The sequence below is a fragment of the Pan troglodytes genome, chromosome 2, assembly GCF_028858775.2.
Source record: "Pan troglodytes isolate AG18354 chromosome 2, NHGRI_mPanTro3-v2.0_pri, whole genome shotgun sequence".
Taxonomy (NCBI): Eukaryota; Metazoa; Chordata; class Mammalia; order Primates; family Hominidae; genus Pan; species Pan troglodytes.
In genome coordinates this window covers 127,414,735-127,420,241 of record NC_086015.1, presented here as the reverse complement: position 1 = coordinate 127,420,241, position 5,507 = coordinate 127,414,735, and the positions used below count along the sequence as shown (strand labels likewise).

At 44.5% G+C, this 5,507-nt stretch overlaps 1 protein-coding gene across 27 annotated transcripts in view; it reads right to left on the bottom strand.

Annotated features, from left to right (window-relative positions):
* Positions 1–5,507, bottom strand: part of KALRN (kalirin RhoGEF kinase) — a 690,517-nt gene that overhangs the window by 585,414 nt on the left and 99,596 nt on the right. The gene's annotated exons all lie outside the window — the stretch shown is intronic.

The window sequence follows — 5,507 nt, the reverse complement described above, 5'->3', positions numbered from 1 at the left end:
AAGGCAACAGAACCTCTTCGGTATAAATACTGGTGGGTGATACCACTGGTGGAGTAGAGCACAGAGAGCCTCCCCTCCCCCTCTTTTAGTCAGAGCTAACTGACTTCAAAGTTGGGGGAGTGGAAAAGAGTAGGTCTCTCTAAAGACATGCTAAATTGATGTCTAATGGTGATCCAGCAGGGAGAGAGGATTTTGCAGTTCTGATTAGCTGCTCAACTCCCACTGAGCCCAGAGGTGGCAGTGAGGGGCAAAGAGAAAGCTGCAGGAGGGTGGTGGAAGTGGCATAAATTGTGGGAGATGCCTGAAACCACAGTGCTAGGATGTGGCACCCAGGACAGGCTCTGTGAACCTTGAGATACCAGCCTGCTGGGGGCCACTGGGGATCCCTGGGAATGTCCAGGGCCTTAAGCTCCGACTAGGGCTGTTCTGACCTCCCTTTTTCTCTATACTTCCTCCCAGATCCACAAAAACACATACTTTGCAGAAGATTCTTAGGATCAAGCATCCATATCCCAGTGCTGTTCAGAGAAAACTGTGCCCTTCACCCCTGCCCTCAGAGGACACTATTACATTCAGATGGCCATCTCAGCCATCTCCCTGCATCCGACCCACACCCAGAGCACCATTTTTAGCCTTTTCCCTTCTCTAGACCTCAGTAGTCCCATTTCTAAAAGGAGAGAGAGCTTTCCTCCTCTTCCTCCAGCCTCCAGTATTTCTGGAAAGGGTAAAAATAACATAAAATTTGCGTGTAAGGACTCCTTGGAGAAACTCTTTTAAGAAGTAGTCAGTTCCAGCAGCCCTGCTAGTCAGGAGGCTTGCATCCTCAAGTTAGTCCCAGCCCTCACACTTGGAGAGAGAGAGGGAGCAGCAAACAAGGACAAGGTGGCATTCATTCATTTCCCCCTTTCAACCACATCCTTACATCCTCTGCACAAATGCTCCACTGCTCCCATAATGAGCTGTCCCTCATTAGAGCCCCACCCTACACCTTTGCTCACCCCATTGACACAGCACATCTCACACTCACTCATCCTGCCAGGACCAGCAGGCTCACAGCCTTCCCAGCCACACAGCCAACTGGACTCTTCTCCCCACTCTTATGGACTTGCCACCTGCAACAATCACTTAACACTTACCTCACTCTGCTTTTTCTCATTAACCAGTTTTTGGCAGCCCTACAGCATCTAGAACAGTGTTGTACACGTAGTAAATATTTGTTTTAAGGTTTCATTTTTTAAATGCATTGTTCAGCAAAACCGGTGACTCCAGTGTCCAGGTAACAAGCACGTCCCTCCAGAATGAGAATCCAGACTCCCCATGTCCTCTGCTATATTCATCAGCATAGCCTCTTCCTCCTCTCCCAAACACACCATTCCTGCTGTGGTCTCAAACATTCTTTCCAGGTGCCCAAACTCTCACAGCTGCTCTGCCCCATCAACCCTGTTCCCTAATCATCCGGGTCTGCTCAGGGCCTCGCTCCCCACCTCTGGCATCACTCAGCCCTGTTTCCATCACTAGTGCCTCCATAATTTCCTGTAGTGCGAAAACAAGAAGTAACTTTAAAGAGCAGTGTCACCAGCTTTGTAACAAACACTCTGGTACATGCACATCCATGACCATCTTTTCCCAGGTCACACTCTGCACTAGGAATCAGTGTCCTGGATTAGGATTCTAGGATCTTCTGGCTGCCTCGAACCTCTACCCAAAATTTCTGGGCCTCTAACAGCCACTAGGTTTCCTGGCAAGAAACTGGTTATTGTTTCTCCCTGTGAGGAGACCCTAAAGGCCAACAAACTCTACTCTCCTCCCAGAGGTTAAGTAGACAAGCGGGCCCACCTCACTCTACCACCCAGGCTCCCCTAGAGCCAGCCTATTTGCTACCTGGTAGGCCAGTATTCAAATCCTGATTCCAATCAATGGGGGACCTTGGCAATTTGGTAAAATTCAGTCAGCATGTAATGAACAAGTGCCTCCTCTCGTTCTAAAGGATCAGGGGCTCTCATAGCAAGGTCCCCAGACCAGCAGCATCAGCATCACCTGGGAACTTGTGAGAAGTATAAATTCTTGGGCCCACTGTAGACCTGCTGAATCAGAAACGCTGAAGGTAGGGCAAACAACTGGTGTTTTAACAAGTCCTCCAAATTATTCTGATGGGTGCTCAAGTTTGAGTTCCACTGACTTACGCCCTGGGGATATAAAAAAAAATGAAAAACCCATAATCTAAACTATCAGTTCTTAGCCCTGGCTGCAATTAAAATAAGCTGGGGAGCTTTTAAAATAATACCAGTCTGGGCCCCATCCCAGACCAATTTCATTAGAATTTCTAGGTGTGGGGAAGTCATCACAATGCAATATACTGAGTGCAAAGACTGTAACAGGGTATGCAGGCAAGTGAGAAGGGATCCTGCAGTAAGGAGATGAGGACAAGCAGCTGCACCATCTGTGCCTCCATTTTCTCATCTGTAGAATGGGGAGTGTAACATTCCCTTGAAGGACTATTGAGAATTACATAAAATGATATATGGAAATGCCCAGTATATAGCAGATGCCCAGTGTTCATCACTTCCCTTCTTTCTCCAGAATGGGCCCCTGGTTGACTCTGAGTTGAGCAGCTGGGCTGCTGTGTTTAGAATGTCCCCTACACTGGTCCCTCATCAAGGACCCTTCCCCACCAAGAAAGAAAACTTCATGACTGTTCATAGTTTGGGGCAAGAGTTCTCTTCAGCAGCCATCTCCATAATCCCAGCATCTTGATTCGCTGTCCTTAAAAACAGGCTGGGTCCCTTGGAACCAGACTTTCCCTATAAGACAGCTCACAGTGCAGACCCCAGACCTCTAACACCCCCACACCCTTTCAAAGAACACCTATTTTTTAAATTTTATTTTCCATAAGTTATTGGGGTACAGGTGGTATTTGGTTACATGTGTAATAGTTCTTTAGTGGTGATTTGTGAGATCCTGGTGCACCCATCACCCAAGCAGTATACCCTGCACCATATCTATAATCTTTTATCCCTTGCCCCCCTCCCATTCTTCCCCACAAGCCTCCAAAGTCCACTGTATCATTCTTATGCCTTTGTGTCCTCATAGCTTAGCTCCCACATATCAGTGAGAACACACGATGCTTGGTTTTCCACTCCTGAGTTACTTCACTTAGAATAATAGTCTCCAATCTCATCCAGGTCATTGCAAATGCTGTTAATTCATTCCTTTTTAGGGCTGAGTAGTATTCCATCATATGTATATACCACATTTTCTTTATCCACTCATTGATTGATGGGCATTTGGGTTGGTTCCACAATTTTGCAATTGTGAACTGTGCTGCTATAACCATGCGTGTGCAAGTATCTTTTTCAAGTAATGACTTCTTTTCCTCTGGGTAGATACCCAGTAGTGGCATTGCTGGATCAAATGGTGGTTCCACTTTTAGTTCCTTAAGGAATCTCCACACTATTTTCCACAGTGGCTGTACTAGTTTACATTCACACCAGCAGTGTAGAAGTGTTCCCTGATCACCGCATCCACGCCAATGTCTACTGTTTTTTTGTTTTTTTATTATGGCCATTCTTGCAGGAGTAAGGTGGTATTGCACTATGGTTTTGATTTGCATTTCCCTGATCATTAGTGATGTTGAGCATTTTTTCATATGTTTGTCGGCCATTTGTGTATCTTCTTTTGAGAATCGTCTATTCATGTCCTTAACCCACTTTTTGATGGAATTGTTTGTTTTTTTCTTACTGATTTGTCTGAGTCTGTTGTAGATTCTGGATATTAGTCCTTTGTCAAATGTATAAATTGTGAAGATTTTCTCCCACTCTGTGGGTTGTCTGTTTACTCTGCTGACTGTTCCTTTTGCCGTGCAAAAGCTCTTTAGTTTAATTAGGTCCCAGATATTTATCTTTGTTTTTATTGCATTTGCTTTTGGGTTTTCGGCTATGAAATCCTTGCCTAAGCCAATGTCTAGAAGGGTTTTTCAAATGCTGTCTTCTAGAATTTTTATAGTTTCAGGTCTTAAGTCTTTAATCCACCTTGAGTTGATTTTTGTATAAGATGAGAGATGAGGATCCAGTTTCATTCTTCTACATGTGGGTAGTCAATTATCCCAGCACCATTTGTTGAAAAGGGTGTCCTTTCCCTACTTTATGTTTTTGTTTGCTTTGTCAAAGATCAGTTGGTTGTAAGTATTTGGGTTTATTTCTGGGTTCTCTGTTCTGTTCCATTGGTCTATGTGCCTATTTTTATGCCAGTATCACGCTGTTTTGGTGACTATAGCCTTATAGTATAGTTTGAAATCAGGTAGTGTGATACCTCCAGATTTAATCTTTTTGCTTAGTCTTGCTTTGGCTACATGGGCTCTTTTTTTGGTTCCAAATGAATTTTAGAATTGATTTTTCTAACTGTGTGAAGAACGATGGTGGTATTTTGATGGGGATTGCATTGAATTTGTAGCTTGCTTTTGGCAGTATGGTCATTTTCACAATATTGATTCTACCCATCCATGAGCATGGGATGTGTTTCCATTTGTTTGTGTCATCTATGATTTCTTTCAGCAGTCAAAGAACACCTCTTTAAAGCAACTTGATAAAGGCCATTTTAGTTACACTGGGAACATGTTGTCCTATTCCGGCTGCCCTGAAACTCTTTTTGCCTGTGGTTCCAGGCAAGCAGACAGGCTCAGGATGAGATCTCTGGACTCAGGCAGCCCTCCCGGATGCAGGATTTGTCAGTATCCAAACTCCTTCTCCAGGAACATGTGAACGATAGGGGACTTGGCAATAGCCCCAGATTCCTCTAGCACCTCCCTCCCCATAAGGCACAGGAGTGGGTCTGCAATCACAGGCAGTGCCCTGGGTGGGCCCTCCACAATGCCACAGATCCTGACCTGTGGCCTCCTGAATTGAAGACAGAAATGAGGGCTGTCCTTGTTAGCTACCTCCAGGGCTCTGTGCTTATTCTAGCAGACACTAAACATTTTTGAACTTCTGAAAACAGCCTCGACTGTCGTTCTAAATTAAAAAACAAGCAAACTGTTTCATTACTTAATAGACAAACCTTGTGTTGTGTTTTTTTGAGGTGGGGGAGAGAGGAAGGTTGTTGTTTTGTTTTTTAAACTAAAATACTGTCACCCAGCTTGCCCAGATTTGATTCCCTCTTCCCTAGATTTTCCCGAATGGAGTTGGGCTGTTTCCAAAAACCAAATTAGTATTCAAAAACAGTTCTGAAGTTTTAATCACCACTAAGGATATATTTTTTTAAATTTTTAAATTAAAAAAATAAAAAGTAACCCCGCACCATCAGATCGATTGGCTGTTCCCAGAATGCAGATCCACAGTTGGAACACAGGCAGCATCCCTGGCATGAGCTGCCTCAAAGCCCTGCTGTGAGGAGAGTACCCCTCATCTGGAAGTGGTCAGTGAGGCAGTCAGTCATGCTATCACCTACTAAGTGCTCAGAAACCAAATTCCAGAGGACAGAGAGGAAGATGGATTTGACTTCAGAGAAAACAG